Genomic DNA, 25385 nt, shown 5'->3' with positions numbered 1-25385 from the left:
ACAAGCTGTTGGTAGTTGTAATATTTGCGGTCATAATAAATATAACATTATATAGCGTTTCCTGAGTCATGAGAAAAATGGAAATGATAAAAATTCCTTATGAAGAAATTGAAAAAAAACTACTCTTTACTAACTTAGAGTAAAATAAGGAAATAACTAAGTAATAAAACCAACACATCGAATTCAAATACCCTTCGCAGTCTGAATTAAATTAGGGTAGGTACATTTACCATTTTTGAACTGATATTCTAGTGTTAATTTAAGGTTTGATTATATAATAGTAAAAAAGAAACTAATAAAACAGGTTTTCGCGGTTTTTTTTATACTACATCGGTTTATTTTACAGAGTCGTCTGATTTTTTATGGTTTTTGCATATTAGCAGACTGTTGAGGTAACATAAAATTCATTACAACAATTAAATGCCTAATATTGAGTTTTTTTACCAGTCCTTTGAATTTATGTAACCCCAATTTAACTAAAATCGTATGCGAGTTCGCGCCGCGCCGTCTAAATGTGGCTTAAGTAGGCTGGTAAGAAATTTCGATTTTCTTTTTTCACTCGGCATTCTAATCTGTTTTGAATTTGGAATGTATCGCCAGAATATGAATACTAGTTGAACGAATGAATGGATATTTCAATAGCTGTTACATTAAACGGCCATAAAGAATGCACACCGGCCTTTGGAAAGAGACAATTAACGTCACATAAGCAAGACCCCAAGCGAAGCGCTGGTAGCCTAGCGGTAAGTAAGTACATGCGACTTTCGTTCCAGAGGTCGCGGGTTCGAACCCCGGCTCGCACCAATGAATCTTTCGGAATTTATGTGCGAAATGTCATTTGATATTTGCCAGTCGCTTTTCGGTGAAGGAAAACATCGTGAGGAAACCGGACTAATTCCAATAAGGTCTAGTTTACCCTTCGGGTTGGAAGGTCAGATGGCAGTCGCTTTCGTAAAAACTAGTGCCTACGCCAAATCTTGGCATTAGTTGTCAAAGCGGACTCCCATGAGCCGTGGCAAATGCCGGGATATCGCAAGGAGAATGATGAAGCAAGAAAAAGACAACGCTCTACGAAAAAACCGATTAGTGCATTCTTTATGACCGTTTACTGTACGCGTGTTCTGCAGTTGACGTGTGCAGTTGATAAGAAAACACAATACTACGAACGTGTATTTTCATTCATCTTGGGTTTTATTTCCTTGGTGGCTAGCCGAATGGCACAAACGCTCACGAAACGCTCACGAAACGAAGCGCTAATAGATATCTATCTCTATCGCGCTTGCGTATTGGCGCGACAGAGCCAGCGGCGTATCGCTTTCGTTTGGCGTCGGAGAAATGCCATTCGGCTACGGGGCCTTATCGTGCTAAAAGGAAAATTACTGCGTAGTAGATTGGTAGTATTGCTATAGTAGAAAAATGGGTACGGTTAGCTGTGAAATTGGATGGAGAATTTTACATACAACATACATACATACAATCACGCCTGTATCCCATAAAGGTAGGGTTGCCAGATGGTCGGGATTTGACGGGATTCTCCCGATTTACGTCACGTTGTCCCGACTCCCGACAAAATGAAAAATTTCCCGAGATTTTACTTTGCAAAAACAACAAACAAAATCGAAACGTCGCACGCGTCGCTGCTTCGGTGCTTAGAAATAACAAGAAATGTTAACTTACTGAAAATTTACACTTAGTCCCATGTCCCATATTACATTATCACATATGTTTGATCATAGGTCTGTATGCCTCTCTTTTTCTTTAACGTGAAGAAAAAGGACGGCATGTTGTCTATGATCATATTTCTATTAAATGATAGTCTAAATCGACCTTAAGCTGAAATATATTCAGGAGGAGGTAATTAACATTTGATAATATAAAATAATTATAAGAGACAAAAATATCATTAACATTTTTATTATGAAAAGTTGGAAAAATAACTTATTTGATTTTATTTCGCATTTCTCGACAAAAGTCCCAAAATCCCGATAAAATGTCCTTTTGTCCCGATTTTCGGGCAATTCGATCTGGCAACCCTACATAAAGGGGTAGGCAGAACACATGAAACTACTAAAGCTTCAGTGCCACTCTTGGCAAATAAGGGGTTGAAAGAAAACGAAACTGTGACGTTGCAGTGACAGGTTGCCAGCCTTTCGCCTACGCCACAATTTAACCCATATCCCATAGTCGCGGAGAATTTTATTCATTGATAAATTCGCCATTCACTTTTGCCGCTCAACCTACTTATTACGGAATGAATAACAGAGATTATGTCACTTTACGGTTGCCGTACGCAGTAGGTACTAGTAGGCACACTCAAAGGTTATGACAGATGGCGCCACCCTATCAGTCCATTGCACAGATAAAGAATTTCATACGTGAGAGCGAGAACATGATATTATGTTTTTTCTCTCTCTGACATATGAATGACAGTGACATGCCTAGACACTTGCACAGGCGCCGCCTGGCGGGCTAAAATGTCAGAGTGCCCCCTCATTAGGAAAATCGGGTAACTCGCGTAAAATTGTCGAAGATAGCTCGACATGTTTCGCTCCGTAACGAGGAGCATTTTCATTGAGCACGCGCGAAGCGGATGGTATCCCGACGCAGACTTTTACTTATACGGTTATCACAAACATTACTATGATTTTCTTTGTGGTGTATGTCGGAAAATAGCATTTATTATGCATTACAAATGATGACAACGTTTTTATCAAACGTTGTTTTTTTTTGGTATTTTATTGGCCAATTACTAATTAATCATATAGACCTAAGGGAAATATTTTATAGTTTATAATAGGTCAATCGCTTTAGTAAAATAAAACTAGTGTTCACGACACACTCTGGGATTAGTTGCAAAAATGGACCCGAGACTTTCATGAGCTGTGGCAAAATTCCTGTAAAACGCTAGAAGAAGAAGGGTTACGGCCCAGCCACGACATTGGTCTAAGCGCGACAGCGGTGAGCGGCAGACATACGTGCGAATGAAAAGTCCCATCGCCGTGTCTCGCTCCAATGTATGGCCGCCGCTCACCGCTGTCGCGCTTAGACCAATGTCGTGGCTGAGCCGTTACGGTTATCTAACTTATCTAAGTCCCGGGAAATCATTGACGTCAATTTGTAGACACCGCAAAGATCCCGATGGAAATTAAACGTTCGATTAACGATATGCGCACAATCTCGATAGCGATTGCGACATTGCATCGTATGCGCCAGTATTTGTTGGCGCCGCGCGCGCGTGGACGTGTGCTTCGGTGTCGTGAGACTTGTAGTAAGACTAGTGAGTCACGGAGTAAACAAGTACATCGTAAAGTGGCGGGAACTGTGACAGGTGAATTCCAAAACGGTGTGTTTTTAGTTTTACGTTTCGTTGTGTTGTGTTGATTTTTTTTTAACTTAAAGATTCGAGATCGAGGATCCGGCAGACCTCGTCGGCGATGGCGGGATAACTTAGACTCCTTTTTGAGAGACTGGTCAGTTGTCGCACAAAACCGAGAGGAATGGAAAAAGAGGGGGAGGCCTTTGCCCAGCAGTGGGACACAATAGGCTCAAAATAAATAAATAAATAAATAACTTAAAGATTGAATAGTTTTTGCGAGTTTGCGGTCGATTATTTATATTTGATAAATATTTATTTCGCCAATTAGGTATAGCTTCAAGTTGAAAACCGCATTTAATTAACCTGGATATCATTTCAGGTTTAAATAATTTATTCAAAAATTTGTTTTGTTGGGTATTAAAGACTGTGAAGTAAATATTCAGCGATGTAAATTGCAAACACAGTATTTTTTTTTAAATCACTTGTACAGAGCGGGATTTAAAATTATAAAGTTAGGTATTCATTTGTTTTGATACCTATACCTATGTAGTTATCCTCAATGCATCTTGCTCGCTTACAAATACGAGTTTAATCCTAATATTATCGTAATTAGCTACTTCAACTTGCGTGATTATTAATAATAAGTTAATAACTCAAATTTCAGAATTCAATTCGTGGAAATAAACAATAAAAGAAGAAAGACTGTTATTAATACTGCAATTCGCTTGTGGGAACTATCGAGATAATTAGCAATCTCTGCGACCCTGAGACCAATGATAAACAACTCGTCAACGGATACATAAACAAATAATAATAGTGTTGTAACAAGGTGGAATATATTGACTTCTTATACATATTAAACGTTTGTGAAATAAGTGAACACCTTGTCAAATCGTATATGTGTATCAATAGTGTTACATGGATAAAACAGCGGTGAAGTGTATTTGGGGAAAACGGAATTTGAAGAAATTATTTCTCGGTAAGTCCAAGTCCAAACAAAAAGAAGAGCAATGACTGTCTATTTGCCGGACTATAACGGCTATAAGTCAGTTTTTCAGCGCAGTCACCTTTTACTTCTAACTGATTTTCTGAAATCGTCCGAAAATCGAATAGTCAGTGGATAAGAAATATTCACACTAGAGATGGGCCGAATATTCGGTAAATATTCGGTATTCGGCATATTCGGCAAGTTTTTCAATATTTACCGAATAAACAAAGTAAATAACTAATGAAGATCTTACGTATTCCATTGGATAATAAGCTCCTATTTTAGTAGTTTTTTAAGGAACTGCTAAAAAAGAGAAACCTATGCGTCAAAATATAAATACAATTGTTATGTAAAAAAAATAAAAAACCGTACCTAGTCTAAGAGTTGAGAAGAGTTTAGAGTTGTTTTAGTTAAAATCCACTAAATCATAAAACATAGTTGTAGTAACATACGAGTATGTATATAACCATTATCAATCGTTTAATAGTTTTAATGAACATGTCCTTTAAAAATATGGCGTAACCGAATATTCGGCCGAATGTTCGGTTCAGTAAGAGCTGAACCGAATGTTCGACCGAATATTCGTATTCGGCAAAGTCCATATTTATTTTGACGACCGGTTTGGCGCAGTGACCCTGCCTGCTGCGCCGCGGTCCCGGGTTCGAATCCCGGTAAGGGCATTTATTTGTGTGATGAGCACAGATATTTGTTCCTGAGTCATGGATGTTTTCTATGTATATAAGTATCTATATATTATATATATCGTTGTCTGAGTACCCATAACACAAGCCTTCTTGAGCTTACCGTGGGCCTCAGTCAATCTGTGTAAGAATGTCCTACAATATTTATTTTAAATATTATTATTATTTATATTCGGCCTTTGGAACAATTCCTTCTTTTATCTTCACCACTAGGTTGATTGGTAGTCCTCAACTGTGGGGTTTTAAAAAAAATTAAAATTTAAACTGTTTATTTCAGTCATTTTTTATAGAATTTTACAAACAAAACTCTTAATCTATTATTATTTAGATTCTAATTGAGTTAGGTCTAATTGAGATCATGCATTACATTACAGTTTCAAAGTTAGTATTATAATAATATACTTACATTTAAACTACATTTATGTCAATTCAGAGATTAGGTAAATTGTTCAGCAACATACTTTCATATGACTTTACTATTTGCTTATCTGTTCTACAACTGTAGTAGATAAACTATTGTAGATAAAGAAGATACAATTGAAATGATAATTTTGAAGCATGAAGGCGTTCATGTAAATAAACATACCTACACAATTATTATACATAAAACAATTAATGTATTTGCTAGAAAAAGTGGCGTTTTTGTCGATTAGTTCATACGCACTAGGAAGGTCTATGGCGGCTCATAGTGATTTAAATGGTTTTAAACACGCATTTTTCGTGACTTGAAATCCATGCAAAGTTCCTGGATGCGTAGCCGAATGGCACAAACGCTCACGAAACGCTCACGAAACGAAACGCTCGTAGCTATCTATCCCTATCGCTCGTGCGTATTGGCGTGACAGAGCCAGACTACCTTTTCCGTTTCGTTTTCGTTTTGCGTCGTAAAAATGCCATTCGGCTACGGGGCCTGATTCCACACTTCGAAGCACACGCTACGCTAGATTTTTATTGTTACAACATTTCGCTTTCTCGGATAGCACGAAAATAGTTTAACATACACTTTTCCCCTTCGAGATTAATCAAAGTAAGCTGCTCGTGTAACTAATGTCCGAGCGAAGTTGTGGTTCCGGTCATTTTTGGTATAAAAAATGTCTCTGTTTAAGATTCGGTTTTGTCCAAAACTGGAGCAGAACATTTGGTTACGATCTCACGCTTTATCTACTCGACAATCTAAATATACAATATAGCATTTAATGAGAGCTCATCTTTGTAATAATTTAATTTACATCCAGTCTAATGTTTACTTAGAATAGAATAGAACACATTAATTTAACGCTACATCAAATTACAAATAAAACAAAAGACATGCAAACAAAAAACATTACATACGTCATAATCACGCTTGTATCCCATAAACGGGTAGGCAGAGCACATGAAACTGCTCAAGATTCAGTGCCATCTCTTGGCAATTAACGGGTTGAAAGGAAACAAACTTGTGACATTGCAGTGACAGGTTGCCTCTCGCCTACGTCACAATTTAACCCATATCCCACAGTCGACTTCTACGACACCCACGGGAAGAAGGGGGGTGGTGAAATTCTTAATCCGTCACCTTAACAACATTAGAAGCTAAAATAGGACCCCACTCAGCATAATATCGTGGCAATCGGCAGCGCTGGTTTTCTGTGGGGACCAGGCCCTGCAGCCGAATGGCATTTCTGCGACGCCGCAGAAATCAGTCTGGCTCTGTCGCGCCAATACGCAAGAGCGATAGAGATAGATTGCATTTCTGCGGCGTTTCGCGTCGCAGAAATGCCATTCGGCTACGGGGACCTGACTTATAAATACTAAGTTACATGGCGGCACTTGTCTGTGATACTAAAAGTAATGATAAATCAATATTTAGAATCAAGCGAATCAAGGGTCAATTGATCAATTTAAAAGCTATGAAATGAGATGCGCAGCCGTTGCGCAGTGGACTATTAACTGTATAACTGTTGTATTACTGACTTTGAATTGTAAATTAATATTTTAAGGCCGCATTATACTGGAGGTACGTATCGTCACAGTATAAACCAGTAATAACTCTTCTAAATAATTTCTAATAATTCTTTCTATCATACATTTTATGTTATTAAGTTAATATTACGTCTTATGTCTGCTGTCAATTTACTTGTACAGTGGCGGTGTTCCGCATCAATTCTGTTTGATATTTGTGCTGTCACTTATTTTAGTTTAGCTCTACGCCGCGCCGTGTCTTGCGTGGGCGACGGTCGCGCGACCGTCGCCGTCGCGTCTCATACTTCCATATCGATAAGGTTTGATTTCGTATGCGTCGCATCGCCGTCGCGCGACCGTCGCCCACGCAAGCCACGGCGTTAGCTTAGTTTATTTAGTCCGCGACCCACTGAAAATCAGCGCTTCGGCATGCCGTGGCAATATGCTGAGTGGGCTCCCAATTTAACATCCAGATTGTGTTGTATTTATCTTTGTTATATTTGTCCAAACTGATGTTAAATAAAAAATATTCTATTCTATTCTAAAACGTACTCCGCGCGGGGTGCACACAAGCACGTCGTGTACGTACGCAACACATGCAAGCGGATTTGGATAACCGTGGATAAGAATAATATGCATAATGATATTTTTTGTGTTTTCCGACTAATATAATGTGCTATTATTATAGTAATACTTATAGTTAATAGTATTAAATAACAACATCTTACTTTGTTTGATGTCGAGTAACATTTATAGTAATTTTGTTCAACCACGTGCTTTCTAACGCAGTAGGTACCTCTCGCGTCGCCGCTGCCGGAGAGTAACTACTGAGTCGTCCTTATACTGTGGTATCGTGGAATGGAAACGGCAGGTGGCGTACTCGTAAATCCAGAAATGGTCATCATCCTTGCGTCCTAGCAAGTAGTCCCCATTATGCCCATTTGGCTTAGGCTATTACAAAAGCAACTGCTATTAGGCTTTCCAACCCAGACACCTATTCTGTCACCTATTCTGATTATTCTGGTTTCCTGTAGGCCTAGCACATGATTGCCGCGAGAGTATGTCGCCGCGAGATAGACTACCCGTCCTTATGTCATTAATACAGTTAGAAGAAGACGTGTCATCTATCTCGCGGCGACATACTCTCGCGGCAATCATTTCACTGTAGGAAGAAACATCGTCAGTAGGCCTAGCACATGATAGTTAGTTAGTTAGTTAGCAGGCTAGTTTTTTGCTAATACTGTGTCTGTATGTATAAGTCTAGATCAAGGATTATTTGTATAGGATTTACAATCTTCAATTCTTCATACTAGAACCGTACCTTCATTTTTAGCGCCACCTATTAAATACTATCATAACTACACTGATGATATCTGCAATTTCTTTTTTTCAAAATGTGTATTAACTTGATATCATGATATGAAAATAAACAAATGTGTCGTTTGTTCTTATAAAAAATAAAAACACGCAAAAATACTTGGGGAAAATATGATATTGGCCACTTCCAGGCTGCGAAACAGCGCCATCTAGTTTTAAGCCAAAAAAGCCCATACATTTCTAGGCCTAGCACATGATGGCCGCGGGAGTGTGTCGCCGCGAGATAGATGACACGTCTTTGTCTAACTGTATTAATGACATAAGGACAGGTAGTCTATCTCGCGGCGACATACTCTCGCGGCCATCATGTGCTAGGCCTAGCTGCAGGGGTACGCTTTTTTGTATGAGATTTGTCAGTCTCGTATTATATCGTTACGAATAGAATAAGAAATTTTATGATTTTTTTTTGTATGACCGTTTGTTTCATATCCAAATAAATAAATATAAAATCAAATGACACGAAATTATATCCTGGAGATTTTAATACGTAAATTTCCAAAGTTAATTATATTATTTGCGAACAAATTCCATGAAGATAACAAATTCCTTTACAAAAACTGTAACTAAATCGGTCGATCCGTTTTTAGATACGTCTACGAGTAAAAATTATTTAAGCAAACATAAACGACAAACGTGCTACTTAAATGTAAACAATTTTTTCAACAAATATCGTGAGAAACGCTACGTAATGCCTTTAACGAATAAAGTATTTGTTGACACAGCATTTGAGCTGTCCGTGTGAAGCATATTTGCAATGCATTCTTCATTATTAGAGCAAACGTGTGTGTCTTCGTCTAGTATCGAACAAAACAAGTTACATCACGTTTACTCGTATCGCGAACACCGTCGGCCTAAATATGTGTCTTTCGATGCGTCGAAGCGTCAAATTTCAGACCGATACGCTAAGCGAAGTTACCGCTTCCCAGCAACTCTGGTTTAAAATTTATTCTAAAGCGTGACGTACAGTAAAGGACTATTATAGATGTAGGGCGAAAAGCGTTTCCTTCGATTTTTTCCGGAAACGTTCGTATTTGTCGACGTACGTCTTGTACTGAGAGTACTGATACTGAGACTGCTTGAAATAGCACGTTCAGTAAGTTTCCGTAAAATAGGTACGAAGGAACGGTAAGCCTTCGTGATTTTCGAACAGTGACACTGCATAATAAGAAAAAAATTAAAAAAATGCTCTAATTCCAATCAGTGTCAAAATGACGTTTTTGTTACATTTGGACAGATCCGATCCATATGGTGTCTAGTTTTTTGTTTGTAAAAATGTCAGATTTGAAACTGACAAATCGGATTCATATCTTATCGAGATATAATTGTTGGCGTATATTAATATGAGATCATGCTACCATGCTACTTATTAGTTATAACTTTAAAACAAGTGACTGCTTGTTGCTGAACTAAGGACGCGTGTCCTTGGGTTTTGACACTTTTGACTTCAATCATTTAGCGCAACTTGTAAGTACCTAATCAATACTTTATTTGATAACAATACTCTTAAACAAATACAAACAATGTGTCAACAAATACTTAACAACAAATATTCGTTAAAGGTATTACGTAGCTTTTCTCACGATATTTGCTGAAAAAATTGTTTACTAGTAAGTAAACACTTTAAGACGCAACAGGAGCGAAAATGCTAAATTGGAAAGAAGCCCCTCAACAATTTGGGAATTTTAGTTAAATATACCTACTCGTGCTATTAACTAGATTTATCGAAACAAAATTGTTCATTAAGAACAACTCACCGATTTTCATGAAACATGGCTAAGAACACTCCCGACTAACTCAGTTTTCAGACAAAAAAGAACGAAATCTACATCGGTTCATCCCTTCGGGAGCTACGATGCCACAGACAGACACACACAGAGACAGACAGACAAACAGACAGACAGACACGTGATACTTATAACACCCCGTCGTTTTTGCGTCGGGGGTTAAAAAAGAGCGTCATATAAGAAAAACAAAAACATGTCGCAGTTGTTGCATTTTTTCTGGGCTAAAAGTGACATTGTAAATATTAATGTACTATTGTCTACAACCAGCTCATTACAATTTCAATATTAATGGGACAAGTTTGAATTTTATTCATAAAAACTAGCCAGTTTCTTAATGACTTGCGTTTTGGCAATATTTCGTGTCTACTATAGACTAGAGATGGGCCGAATATGGACTTTGCCGAATACGAATATAAGGCCGAACATCAGCTATTACCGAACCGAACATTCGGCTGAATATTCGGTTACGCCATATTTTTAAAGCGGATGTTAAGATTAAAACTAGGTGTTAAATGATTGATAATGTTTACATATCGTCACTACTTTTAAAAAATCTCGTATTTCACGCTGTTCCTCAAATTTAAAACGCAGTAAGTCTATATGCATTCCATACATACTTACTACAATTTTCTTTTCATTGACAGACGAAGATACAAGTTTTTTTAAAAGTAGTGACGATATGTTACTACAACTATGTTCGTATGATTTAGTGGATAACTAAAAATTAGTTAAAACAAGTCTGAACTCTTCTCAACTCTTAAACTACGGTTTTTTAACTTTATTACAAAACAATTGTATTTATATTTTGTCGCATAGACAATTATATCTTTTTAGTAGTTCCTTAGAAAGCTACTAAAATAGGAGCTTGGAATACGTAAGATGTTCATTAGTTATTTACTTTGTTTATTCGGTAAATATTCGGCAATGCAACCGAATTATTCGGCCGAATACGAACATTGGAAAACTTGCCGAATATGCCGAATACCGATATACCATCTCTACTATAGACTGCCATTCACCATGTCGCGTGCCTTGATTCGTATTGTCATGAATTCGCGCGCCAAAGTGTATGACTCAATTCATTACGTTATAGACTCATCATCATAATCATCTAAAAAGTGGTCATTAGAACTGGATCGTAAAAGCTGTCGACGTGAATGTTGGAAGCCTATTCGCACGTTGCAATTTTGATATGAAACGGTTGGAAATAATCTGTCAGCTGTCAAGTGAGTGTCCATAACAAAGAATATAAGGTGTTAACAAATTACTCACGGATATTTTAAGGGACGTAAAAAAAACTTATCATATATTTTTTTTTTTGTTTTCATTTACCGAACAAAAAAAATTGTAATTTTCGTCTAAAAATAATCATCATGTGCATTAAACCTGACAAGACGTTTATCACTAGCTGTCATGTCACTCATGTCAATAATCGTATGTATTAAATGTCCTTATGGTTCAGCGGAAAACTGGCCAGAAGATATACTAAAACCTGTTCAATGAGTTTTCATTAAATGATTAGGTACACTAACAAAGGTTATCTGGAAGAAATCCCTCTAAGGGATAAGTTCGCCTTTGTACTTCACATCTCAATGTATGTTAGTTTTAATGTGTTTTTTTTTTACACTAAAGAGCTACTACTTACTACTAACAGGGTGTTTTAACGTAGCAAATTTGTTTCCTAGTTTTCTCCAAAAAAACATAACATAACCTATGATTATTTTTTTTTTTTTTTATTAAGCAGAAACGTCTGCTAACGATTCTAAACATTTTTATATTAAAGGAAAAAATGGAAAAATTTTTTTACGCTTCCGGCGGGACTTGAACCCGCACCATTTTTGCAATCCGTGCAATGCTCTTACCAATTGAGCTACGGAAGCCACGCCGGACCTCGCAAATCTTTCCATGCCTTTCCTTTTTGTACACACGTCTTGGGGTGACGTCTAGCGCCATCTACCGCCAGTTACTGGTGAATTCTCAATATAACTTGAGACTCCAGTGCCGTTACAAGATGTAATAGTCTGTCGGTAGATGGCGCTAGACGTCACCCCAAGACGTGTGTACAAAAAGGAAAGGCATGGAAAGATTTGCGAGGTCCGGCGTGGCTTCCGTAGCTCAATTGGTAAGAGCATTGCACGGATTGCAAAAATGGTGCGGGTTCAAGTCCCGCCGGAAGCGTAAATTTTTCCATTTTTTCCTTTAATATAAAAATAACCTATGATGTTTCATAAATATACTCCAGGAATGAAGTACTTCAGCCGTAAAAATATATGTGACCAATTTGTTAACACCCTATATAATACTTACTGACCAGTACTGACCCATAGGCACACGGATTATGTCCTGTCACACATGGCATTATAAACAAACATCGGATTGAGTGAAGAGTACTATAAATTAACAAAAACACTATAAATGAAGTGACTCCAAAATGTTGTTCTCCTAGTAAATGTATTTACAAAGAAAATAACCAAATTACAAGTTCTCTCTGCCTGGGCCTACTTAACATTATTTTTTAATTTTTAATTTATTGAGAAGTTCAACAGCGTTTACAATAAAAAAAAAAACGCCATATATATACTAAAAAAATAAAAAAACGCCATTATATTAGGCCACCAATGGATTGATATCTAATAACGAAACTTTATAAAATTGGGTTCTTCAACAAAATTTGTAAGTTAAACATTGACGACCGGTCTGGCTCAGTCGGTAGTGACCCTGCCTGCTGAGCCGCGGTCCTGGGTTCGAATCCCGGTAAGGGCATTTATTTGTGTGATGAGCACAGATATTTGTTCCTGGGTCATGTATATTTTCTATGTATTTAAGTATTTATATCGTCGCTTAGCATTGATCTGTGTAAGGTGTCCCCAATATTTATTTATATTTATTTATTATTTATTTTATTACGTGCTAATAAATATAATAACATTAGAATACATAGTTTCAATAAACGAACAAATTATCTTACATACCTACTCGTAAAAAAATCAGGCAGGCAAGTATGGACGCGCGATAAATGATATTAAAACATCTGGCCGTCACTATCGCACTTACAAATAGTGCGATAAAGGCGGCATGATGTTTTATCATTTATCGCACGACCATGCTTGCCTGTCTGGACATCTTACTAAAATTGTCATTGTTGACATATCACATCCCTAATCATTTCATAATAAAGAATTAAGTACCTGCCTATCAGAATAGGCCTCCAAATTGCCATCAGGCAATCATGGTCGCGCGATAAACGATAAAACATCATCGCACTTATAAATAGTGCGAAAAGGACGACCAGGGGCCTATTGCATAACAATTTACAACTCATATTACAAGCGGTAGTCCCCCTCCAATTCATTTTATAAGAAAGAGAGTTCCACTTGTAATACAAGTTGTAAATTGTTATGCAATAGGCCCCAGGGGCCCATTTCTCGAAGCTACAAGTTACAATATACAGTGGTTGTCAATGTCTAATATGACAAGTTGGAAAGAGACTTCCGCTTGTAACTTGTAACTTTCAATTTTGAGAAATGGGCCCCTGGGGGGCCTTATATTACAAGTGTGTTTCCATGACAACCCATACGATTTGACAGTTCGCGCACTTGTAATATAAGGCTTGTACCTTTGAGAAACGGGCCCCAGGGGCCCATTCGGCATAGCGGAAGTCTCTTTCCAAGTTGTCATATTAGACATTGACAACCACTTGAGTAAATTGTAACTTGTAGCTTCGAGAAATGGGCCCCAGATTTTATATCATTTATCGTGCGACCATGTTCTATCGGTTCAAATTGCACTTCTCTATTTGTTTACACACACGCGCACCCACGCACAAACACATTGATAATGCGTTTTATTTATATACAGCCCGGACACTGCCAACCGAGTGTGTTTTATTTTTGGATTGTAGGTACAATTATTTTTTCCGCTTTCTAGCTCGGAAACACGTGTTTTGTCCTTTAATACCAGCGGGTAAAAACGCATTTTATCCACTAGTCTGTAAAGTAATTTGACCTTGAATAAAGTCAAATTAACTGCTTTTAAATTGATAAAAGTAGGTGAATCTAGTAATAAAGATGATTTACCACCTGTGGAACTAGTGGAAGCAGTGATAAACGCATTTTTTGCGTTGTAGTTTTCTCGCTATAGTGAGGGGAAAAGTTTTGTGTTACACTCGGGTGCAAATGTATTTTACTTCTCGTGTGTTAAAAAACTCGCAAGTTCAGGATTCTATTCTCAAACCACTCGCTTCGCTCGTGGTTCAACTATAGAATCCTTTCACTTGCTCGTTTTTCAATTCCACACTCGGCGTTAAAATACAACTTTGCCCCCTTGTATAACAAATAACTATTTCCACTTTCTCTATAGTTTTTGCACGCTCGTGTCCGGGATATTAGGTCAGTGGCCTATTTTATATATTATTGGCGACAGTGACTCTTCGCCGTTCATTGCCTGTTCAACAGGCACATTTACGCTTGTACATTTTTTATTTATGTGCAATAAAGTTAAAATAAATAAATAATAAATAATAAATAAATATTGACGCTGAGTAATAATGTTACTTATCAACGCAGAAATAGGCACATAATTGTTAGTATCCTTTGTGGTGACGGGTTAAGAATTTCACCACCCCCTTTCTTCCCGTGGGTGTCGTAGAAGACGACTATGGGACATGGGTTAAATTGTGGCGTAGGCGAGAGGCTGGCAACCTGTCACTGCAATGTTACAGTTTCGTTTTCTTTCAACCCCTTATTTGCCAAGAGTGGCACTGAAGCTTTAGTAGTTTCATGTGTTCTGCCTACCTCTTTATGGGATACAGGCGTGATTGTATGTATGTATGTAATTGTTAGTATCGAGGTGTCAATGTCACTGTGGTTGTAATTATATCTTAGTTTGAACAATAAACACAAAAAAATCAACGAAGCATATTATTATATTCAATTTGACGGTTAACTTATGCAAAGCTGTGAGAAGTAGGTACATACTTGATCCCCCACTGTGACACTGTGAGCTATGTATAGCATCGATTTAACTAGACGCGTCGCTTATAAATCATTGCTAATTATATTACAAATTACGTGTACATATGAATAATAAATTATCATCAAACATTTGATCTGGATACGAGCAATATCGTACTAATATCATGTCTCTATCTAATTTTTGGCGTATATTTTAATTGAGCTTATTTTAGTTTCAATTGGGTTATATAACATTTATCCCGTGTAGTGACGGGTTAAGAATTTCACCACCCCCTTTTTCCCGTGGGTGTCGTAGAAGTCGACTGTGGGATATGGGTTAAGTTGTGGCGTAGGCGAGAGGCTGGCAACCTGTCACGTCAATGTCACAATTTGGATTTCTTTCAACCCCTTTTTGCCAAGAGTGGTACTGAAACTTGGGTAGTTCATGGGCTCTGCCTACTCCTTTATGGAATACATGGCTGATTATATATGTATGTATGTATATAACATTTATAACAGCCAGTATGGGAGGACCATAAGCTAGGTATTAAGTTTTTCTTTTCTTTTAGTTTCTTATACCTACAATATGTAAATATTTTTTCCCCTCACTAGATCGGAAACACGTGTTTTGTCCTTTAATACCAGCGGGTAAAAATACATTTTATCCACTAGTAGGTAAAGTAATTTGACCTTGAATAAAGTCAAATTAACTGCTTTAAAATTGAGAAAAATAGGTGAATCTGTAATAAAGATGATTTACCACCCGTGGAACTACTGGAAGCAGTGATAAACGTATTTTTTGCGTTGTAGTTTCCTCGCTATAGTGAGGGGAAAAGTTTTGTGTTACACTCGGGTGCAAATGTATTTTACTTCTCGTGTGTTAAAAAACTCGCAAGTTCAGGATTCTATTCTCGAACCACTAGCTTCGCTCGTGGTTCAACTATAGAATCCTTTCACTTGCTCGTTTTTCAATTCCACACTCGGCGTTAAAATACAACTTTGCCCCCTTGTATAACAAATAACTATTATTGTTACATTGTTGCACATACTAATAGGATGATTACTGATTACTTTCCACCAAGATGGTATATAAAATAGAATAAAACGATACTAAATTAGTACAGGAGAAACATAGTCATTTCTATTTTGTATTTATAGCTATGAGACCGTCGGGACTACCATACGGCAGCCATATTTGTCCTACTCATTCTCATAGATATAGCACCTAAAAGCAATAAGCGGCAGCCATATTTGTCCTAGTCTTATTCTAATAGATATAGCACCTAAAAGCAATAAGTGTAAAATGTGTAGGTCAGACGAGGATAACTATTAATACCTAGCTCCGTCGGAGATTTGCAAAGAAATTAAACGCACCAGCTTATTTTAAAACAGCTTAAATCTTTAACAATTGTATAGTGAGTTACGCTCTTTTTGAACTGAGAGCTTTAAATGAAATGAGACGAGACATGGAGGCCACTTTTCGCATATATTTCCATTTGACACCGGACATTGTCTCGTTGTTTGTGTGACAGATGAAGAGTTTAAGAATTACTACACTGTATTAGTAAAGAATACCTGCGTAGGTGTTTATTTATTTATTTATTTATTTATTTATTTATTTATTTATTTATTTATTTATGTTATGGAGAACCAACAGCTATAAAACTAGCAGTATACAACAAGATATGATTCAGAAATCCAATTACAGGATCTCACAGATAGATACAAAGTAATATTAATTAAACTAATGCTAGCACTTATACCAACGCACACACATGCTCACAAAAGTGGAATATAAAGAAAGAGAAAACAAAACAGAAAGTTAAGTAAGATGAATGCACTAAGGCCGTTTTCACATTATCCGATCCGATATCGGGTGTCGGACCGACATCCTACATCCGGTAAAACGCATTGTTCCAAATCAATGAAGTATGATTTTGTATTAAGAAATAATTAAAAAATGTTTTATATTTAATAATTATAAGCACTAATATTCCAAATATTATATTGTAAAATTAAAATAACGAGCATAAAAAATACTCAGAGTGTCAGGCAAAATAAATAATTTTACATTCAAATATATCTACTAAAAGATGAAAAAACTAGTATCCGGACCGATGCATTGTAATGCAAGGTTGTAACCTTTTTTTTTTTTCAATGGAAACTGTAAACTAATTTGAATTTCGATCATTAACAACTGTTTAATAGACGCCATTTTTGGCACGCACACTACTACAAACTTATACCCTACATTATATACGCACACAAACAAAATATTATCGGCCGACAACTGGCGGGGGGTCCGGCATGCTAAAAATGGTCGGAAGCGTCCTGCCGATATCGGCAGTTCGATGGTGCCTCGAACAAAAACTGTTATAGGAGAGTGCCATCAGCATTAAATCCGCAATTTTTGCGTTTTATATCGTTTTTCAGTCATAACGATTTATTGAATACATAAATGAAGACCTGGAAGCGCATAAATCTTACATTTTACATCCTTCCTACATCCGATATCGGATCGGATAATGTGAAAACGGCCTAACAGTCAACATAAGTATTCAATTAAAAAGGAAAAGAAATAATTATAATAATAATCACTCACAAAGAACACCGCTTTATTACTGCTTCCTTTATTTTAACTGTAACATAAATCTAGCCACTGCTATACAGAGTGGGGCCTGTAACAAAAGCAAAAAATTAAACTGTAAGCTATTCTCCTTATACTGATCAACATTTGTTCAGCGACTTTTAAAAATAACTTGTATTTTGATTTTTATCACCCTTGAAAGTTTTTTCTAAGAGGTAATGTATTGCGAATTCTGTTAAGTCTAAAGTGTGACAGACAACGTCAATGACAACAATAATGGCGTACATTGAAGCTAATATTTATTTTGAATGAAAAATTGAAAATTTAAAGACTTCATAATTTTTAAAAGTCACTGAAAAAATGTTGGTCAGTTTAAGGAGTATAGCCTACAGTTTAATTTTTTGCTTTTGTTACAGGCCCCACCCTGTATAATACTAAATCATACAATACCCCGTGTGGTGACGGGCTAGGAATTTCACCACCCCGTTTCCTCATCATCACCATCCTCCTTGCGCCGGCATTTGCCACGGCTCACGGGAGGCTGGGGTCCGCTTTGACAATTAATCCCAAGATTTGGCGTAGGCACTAGTTTTTACGAAAGCGACTGCCATCTGACCTTCCAACCCGAAGGGTAACTAGGCCTTATTGGAATTAGTCCGGTTTCCTCACGATGTTTTCCTTCACTGAAAAGCGACTGGTAAATATCAAATGACATTTCGCACATAAGTTCAGAGAAACTCATTGGTACCGGATCGAAAGTCGCACGCTCTTACCGCTAGGCCACCAGCGCTTCACCACCACCCCGTTTCCTCCCATGGAATATGTCATAGAATTCGGCGTGGCGCATGGGTTTAATTTTGGTATGGGCAATGCGCTAGCAACCTGTCCCTGTAATCTGTGATATCAATCGATCGATCTTGATCTTGTGCTCTGCCTACTCCTCTCAGGAATACAGGCGTGAGTTTATTATGTTTATGTCATACTATCGAAGTTGTGCTCTCATTTTTCGTTGTGCGTTCATTATTAAGTACTGTAAAGTGTTTGTACGCAAACATTGCTTACATGGTCCTCGCCCGTGGCTATACGTAAAAAGTCTTCGACCGTATTGAACCAGTTTAAATGATTGAAATGGCATCGGTTTCAAAGCAAAACATTTTGTTTATTGTGCACATTAAGAGAGAGATGGCTATAGTTGTCATGTGTGACCATGAAATGCCGGTAAAGGGAAGTGGATATGTTTTTATTAAAGTTATTATTTTGAACTAGTTTTAATACCTATTAAATAATATACATTCGATCTTTTTTTTTACGGGATAGGAGGCAAACGAGCAGACAGGTCGCCTGATGGTAAGCGATCACCGCCGCCCATGGACACCCGAGACACCAGAGGTGCGTTGCCGGCCTTTAAGATGGGTGTACGCTCTTTTCTTGAAGATTTGAAGGTTGTATCGGTCCGGAAATACCGCAGGCGACAATTCATTCCACAGTTTAGCTGTGCGGGGCACTTATTGGCATTTATCGACGCTTTGGCACATGATTATTTTCACTGTCTGTGATTGCGGAAAACTGATGCCCCAGCAAAATTTCAAAATAAATATGTGTAAAAACAACGACCCCAAAGTTTAGATAGCATTAATAATAGCGGATACAAGTAGTCGGGTAATAACGCACCAAAAGTAACTGACATCCTGAATAACTTTTCTAAGTATAGAGAGTCAGAAATGTCAAAGTTTAATTGTTTTTTCTATGTTTAGACAAATGTGTCTAATGAGACACGTCTCTCTTAGACACCTCTCTTTTTTAGCGATTACAGAATGGTGCCTAGTTACTTCTAAAGTCTTATTTGATTCACTACTTTTGATGCAAACATCAATTTATTCACATTTTCAGTGATGTCAATATCCGGAGAGAAAAATCAGGTACAGTGAGCAAAAGTGCAGGACGAATTTATCAATTAAATTCGTTCATAATCTCTCCATGTACACTGAGAGAAAATACAACCAGTTTTCATGTTCGTTCAACAAGTTTTTGGTTAAAATAGCGCCTACGTGCTCTTTGGTTCAAACAACAAGCTACTTGTCATTTGAATCGGCAATATATTTGAATTAACAAGTCGATTTTATAAAAACAACCTGTCAATGCGGTACCATGGTGGACACATTGGGTCACCATGGCCTCTCATGCGCCCGAAGCGCTGGAAGGATCCCGCGCCACGCCAGTATCAATGATGTTATCCGTCGGGCCCTTGTCAGCGCGAAAATGCCAGCAGTCCTGGAGCCCACCGGCCTGGCTAGGGACGACGGCAAGAGGCCTGACGGTATGACACTGGTGCCTTGGAGCATGGGTCGGCCGCTAGTTTGGGACGCTACTTGTGTTGATACACTGGCGCCGTCCCATGTTCCGGTCACCAGCGTTGCTGCTGGCGCTGCGGCATCCTCAGCCGAAAGCATCAAACGCCGCAAATATGCCACCCTAGGAACTAGCTACATATTTGCGGCGTTTGGCGTTGAGACCTTGGGGCCATGGGGGCCCAGTGCCCGTCTTTTGTATAAGGATTTGTCGTCTCGCCTGATAGAGACCTCAGGCGACTCTGGTCAGTATTTCGCGCAACGTATAAGTATCGCTATACAGCGTGGAAATGCTGCCAGCCTTCTGGGTACCTTGCCCATTGACGGCGATTTAGGCCAAATTTTTTATTTATAAGTAGGTTAGGTATTTAGTTTTAAGTAGATTTATTATGTTTTTATTTGTTTTATTTATTCATTTATGCAATAAACAATTTTACCTGACACATATTGTTTTAAACATACGTTTGGCTGATTCAAATGGATAAACCGCAACAAGTCGAACTTGTTAAATTCACAATGCAAATTTCTCTCAGTGTACGCCACGTCTTTGCCTTTGGCTAGTCTGTGGCCAAGAAAGAGTAAGCCCATTTAAGTACACCCTGTTTTTATTCAATTCCGTTAACTTTAAGGGAAGATTCTTTAGATCTAATACAATTAATTTCTCTAAGAAACATGCGTCTAACCTTTTACAATTATCGAATTATTAAAAAAAATAAGATAATTACTGAACACGTGTATGACAGCCTTTACCAATTCCTAGTGTTATTTGTTTTGACATGTGCCGTCAATCACTTATGACACTAACTTGAATGTAATTCTTAACGATCTCTCACACTAACAATTTCATTTATTATGTATGAAAACGATGAAAAAATTTTTATTGCGAATTTAACTACAAGTTATATACAGGATGGTTCCTGATAATCAATCTAACGACGTGTCGAATTTAACGGAAAACAAAAAAAAACACGGTGTATAATAAATAATAATAACTTTTTAACAAAAAATAAAACCGCCTTCAAAAAAAGCGTGTTACAAAACACGGAGAAACTAAAAAGCCAAAAATAATAAACCTTCGAATTCCGATTTCTTATCGGATTGCAATAATCTAAACATCCAAATTATAAACAAATCAATTATTTTTGTAGTCGGTACCAGACCTGTTCGTCGCCTTGCTATTACCTGTTTGCCCCACCCAACCATACGCAGGCTGGCCCCGACTCCAAAAATAATTGATTTGTTTATAATTTGGATGTTTAGATTATTGCAATCCGATAAGAAATCGGAATTCGAAGGTTTATTATTTTTGGCTTTTTAGTTTCTCCGTGTTTTGTAACACGCTTTTTTTGAAGGCGGTTTTATTTTTTGTTAAAAAGTTAATTTATTTGTTGATTTTTAGTGGTTCCTAGTGATATTATATGTATCAGTCCGAATATATGTACAGCAGTGAAAGAATTATCCTTTAACTCCTAACCATTGAGGAGTTGACCTTCCATCATCAGCTCAGCCACATAAAATTATTACCATCAGGCGTAAATACTGGTGTACCTTTGAAAAATACACTAAAAACATCACATGTGCCTATAACATTTGAAGAGTTCCCTCGATTTCTCCAAGATCCCATCATCAGACCCCGACTTGGTGCCAATGGGACCATCTCGGGGTTATACCCGTTCGATCAAAAAAAAAATTGAAAATCGGTCCACGATTCTCGGAGATATCGAGTAACATACATACAAAAAAAAATAATAAAAAAAAAATTCAGTCGAATTGAGAACCTCCTCCTTTTTTGAAGTCGGTGAAAAAAAAAATTCAGTCGAATTGAGAACCTCCTCCTTTTTTGAAGTCGGTTAAAAAAAGCTTTTTTTCTTAATAACCCAATGCCTATAAATCAACGCTTTTAACAAAGCTTTACCGCTTATCCGTTCAACCTTGGCTGTCTGGGGGGTTACCATGACGTACTAAAGACGTTCAGTTTAGGTTGAGAGAAAGGGACACAGCTATAGCTCCGTCCCTCTCTCTCAACCTAAACTGAACGGCTTTAGCACGTCATGGTAACCCCCCTGTTATTGAATAATTCACGTTATTTACGCGAATGTATAATTTGAAGCATTCAGTGATTGGTTGTTATCGCGCGGTATAAACACGCGCTAGAGATAACACAGTGCGGGCGAACTGGCACCGTAAAGACCGTGGCAGCATTATATTTTGAACTCAGTTTAAACCCATTAGTCCCACTTGCCACTTGTTTTTAGGGTTCCGTAGTCAACTAGGAACCCTTATAGTTTCGCCATGTCTGTCTGTCCGTCCGTCCGTCCGTCCGTCCGCGGATAATCTCAGTAACCGTTAGCACTAGAAAGCTGAAATTTGATACCAATATGTATATCAATCACGCCAACAAAGTGCAAAAATAATAAATGGAAAAAAATGTTTTATTAGGGTACCCCCCCTACATGTAAAGTGAGGGGCTGATATTTTTTTTTCATTCCAACCCCAACGTGTTATATATTGTTGGATAGGTATTAAAAAATGAATAAGGGTTTACTGAAATAGTTTTTTGCTAATATTAATATTTTCGGAAATAATCGCTCCTAAAGGAAAAAAAGTGTGTCCCCCCCCTCTAACTTTTGAACCATATGTTTAAAAAATATGAAAAAAATCACAAAAATAGAACTTTTTTTTTTTTTTATTAGAAGACCAACAGCTTTAACAAAAGAACATAGGCTTAAGACTAGGATACAAAAATGAAGCCAATAACAGGTCTCCCTAATATATTACAAATGAAAGAATACGGATGGCTTAGATGCTAGATAATTAAAAACTACATATTATATATAGTATGCATTACAAACTTATGTGCGTGTGTGTGTGTGTGTGTGTGTGTGTGTGTGTGTGTGTGTGTGTGTGTGTGTGTGTGTGTGTGTGTGTGTGTGTGTGTGTGTGTGTGTGTGTGTGTGTGTGTGTGTGTGTGTGTGTGTGTGTGTGTGTGTGTGTGTGTGTGTGTGTGCGCGCGTGCGTGTGTGTGTGTGTGTGTGTGTGTTAAGTGTTTACTCCTTCAATTAATCACTAACAATTTTATTCGCTATTGCGGTTTTAAACGATTTTTTGTTATTATGTACGAATGGGTCGATATCACTGAACTGATCGTTGTAAGTTTTGGAAATTCTATATAACACAGAATTCCTGCCGTAATTAGTATGATAATTAGGTAAACTAAGTAGGCGTTGATGCCTAGTATTTACTTTAGGTGTGAAGTATTTGATTTCAGCTATAAGATTGGGGCAATCTAGGTCACCTTTGACTATATCGAACAATAAACCCATATCTAGTAACACTCTCCTGTCCTCCAGACTCATCATGTTAAATCGTTTACAACTATTATCATAGCTTATGGTTGTTTGTTTAGTACGGTAGTTCAGATATCGTACGAACCTCTGTTGTAGCCTTTCTATTCGTGACTTGTAGGTAATGTAATTAGGAGACCATATATTGGATGCGTATTCAAGGACACTACGTACGTAGGTAAAATAAACTAATTTGATACAATCAGGATCGTTGAATGCCTTACAGACTCTCATCACGAAACCCAAATTTTTGTATGCTTTATTTATTATATTATCGATGTGATCAGACATCAACATTTTACTATCTGCAACATTATACTTACTGCTTGCACTCTTTCTAGTCTTTATAAAGACTTTCTAGGAAAATTATTTTGAACTTGATAGGTTCAGTAGCTTTTGAGAAAAATACGAAAAACTACGGAACCCTACACTGAGCGTGGCCCGACACGCTCTTGGCCGGTTTTTAATTTTATGTAAAGAATGATTTTATGAATATTTAAGACTGTACATATTTTATGATTTATTTTATACTTAGTTAAGTTATTGTGAGAATTATTTTAAGGACATGTTTTTGTACGCCAAAAGGCAAAGCATTGTGATACCATATTTATAATTTTATCCACCACTGTATACTGCACCTATGTTTTACAAATAAACACTTTGAACTTGAACTTGAACTTGCACCAACCACTTAGGGTTAATGGGCTGTCAACTGTCAAATTCCAAAAAAAACACGGTGTATAATAAATAATAAAAAAAGCTTTTTTCTTAATAACCCAATGCCTATAAATCAACGCTTTTAACAAAGCTTTACCGCTTATCCGTTCAACCTTGGCTGTCTGGGGGGTTACCATGACGTACCTACTAAAGCCGTTCAGTTTAGGTTGAGAGAAAGGGACACAGCTATAGCAGTTACATAGCTCCGTCCCTCTCTCTCAACCTAAACTGAACGGCTTTAGCACGTCATGGTAACCCCCCTGTTATTGAATAATTCACGTTATTTACGCGAATGTATAATTTGAAGCATTCAGTGGGTGGTTGTTATCGCGCGGTATAAACACGCGCTAGAGATAACATAGTGCGGGCGAACTGGCACCGTAAAGACCGTGGCAGCATTATATTTTGAACTCATTTTGAACCCATTAGGCCCACTTGCACCAACCACTTAACTTAGGGTTAGTGGTCTGTCAACTGTCAAATTCCATGGTGGGTTAACTCTCGGGTTAACCCTCCATTTTCGTTGGTGCAAGTGGCCCTTACACTTGTACACTTGATACAAATCTTGTAGCATATATTATAATATTATACCTACCCTTTACTAAATAGGAACTGACAAAATTATTTGGGGGGTTTGTGGAGTCATTTCCTTCCTTTTCGTTCTTGGAACCTTGGTTCTAGGAGCTACGGTTCTGGAGATACTATTTTACGAAGGAAGGAAATGCACCACAAACCCCCCAAAAAATGTGGTCGGTTTCATGTGTCAAACATCCTGTACACGGTGCTCGTGATCATTGCGAGAGATTTTGACCACGCATTTCTGTGACCAAAAGATTTTTTTAAAGTACTATACTTATAAATTAAACTATACTTTTAAAGTACTATAATTGTACCTTTACAACCTAAGGAAGAGCGATGGCTCCCAACACAGGCAATATTGCTTACCGGGAGTCATCATCCCTGTATATCATGAAATTTGTGTTTTTTATTAATATTAAACTATTTTGTATTTTTTTTAATACAGATGAGGAAATTTTGAGAAAAAAAAATTTTTTTCGGATTTTTTTTTACTATTTTTGAATGTATTTTCACTTAAAAAGTAAATGTTTTTCATACAACTGGCACTTCAAATTAGTTTTGACGTTTTTTTCTCTAAAAACTTCATTTTTGAAAGGTTTTGACATCTATCAATGAGGATAGTGAGACTATTCTCCATAATTGCATCAACGTTTAAAAAAAGCCTTTTGAAATGAGAAAATATTTTTTCCCCTCACTAGCTCGGAAACACGTGTTTTGTCCTTTAATACTAGCGGGTAAAAACGCATTTTAT

At 37.3% G+C, this 25385-nt stretch overlaps 1 protein-coding gene across 6 annotated transcripts in view; it reads left to right on the top strand.

Annotated features, from left to right (window-relative positions):
* Nucleotides 1–3190: 3190 nt before the first annotated feature.
* Nucleotides 3191–25385, top strand: part of LOC125226956 — a 60037-nt gene continuing 37842 nt past the window's right edge. For 2 of the 6 annotated variants that reach the window (XM_048131144.1, XM_048131139.1), the window contains exons 1-2: nucleotides 3191–3343; nucleotides 3981–4295. The gene's annotated coding sequence lies outside the window, so the exon portion shown is untranslated. Of the gene's footprint in view, nucleotides 3344–3399; nucleotides 3471–3980; nucleotides 4296–25385 lie in introns of those variants that run through there. The other 4 variants (XM_048131140.1, XM_048131141.1, XM_048131142.1 and 1 more) reach the window with 4 other exon arrangements.

This window comes from Leguminivora glycinivorella, chromosome 6 (assembly GCF_023078275.1).
Source record: "Leguminivora glycinivorella isolate SPB_JAAS2020 chromosome 6, LegGlyc_1.1, whole genome shotgun sequence".
NCBI lineage: Eukaryota > Metazoa > Arthropoda > Insecta > Lepidoptera > Tortricidae > Leguminivora > Leguminivora glycinivorella.
This window is presented reverse-complemented; position numbering and strand designations above follow the sequence as displayed.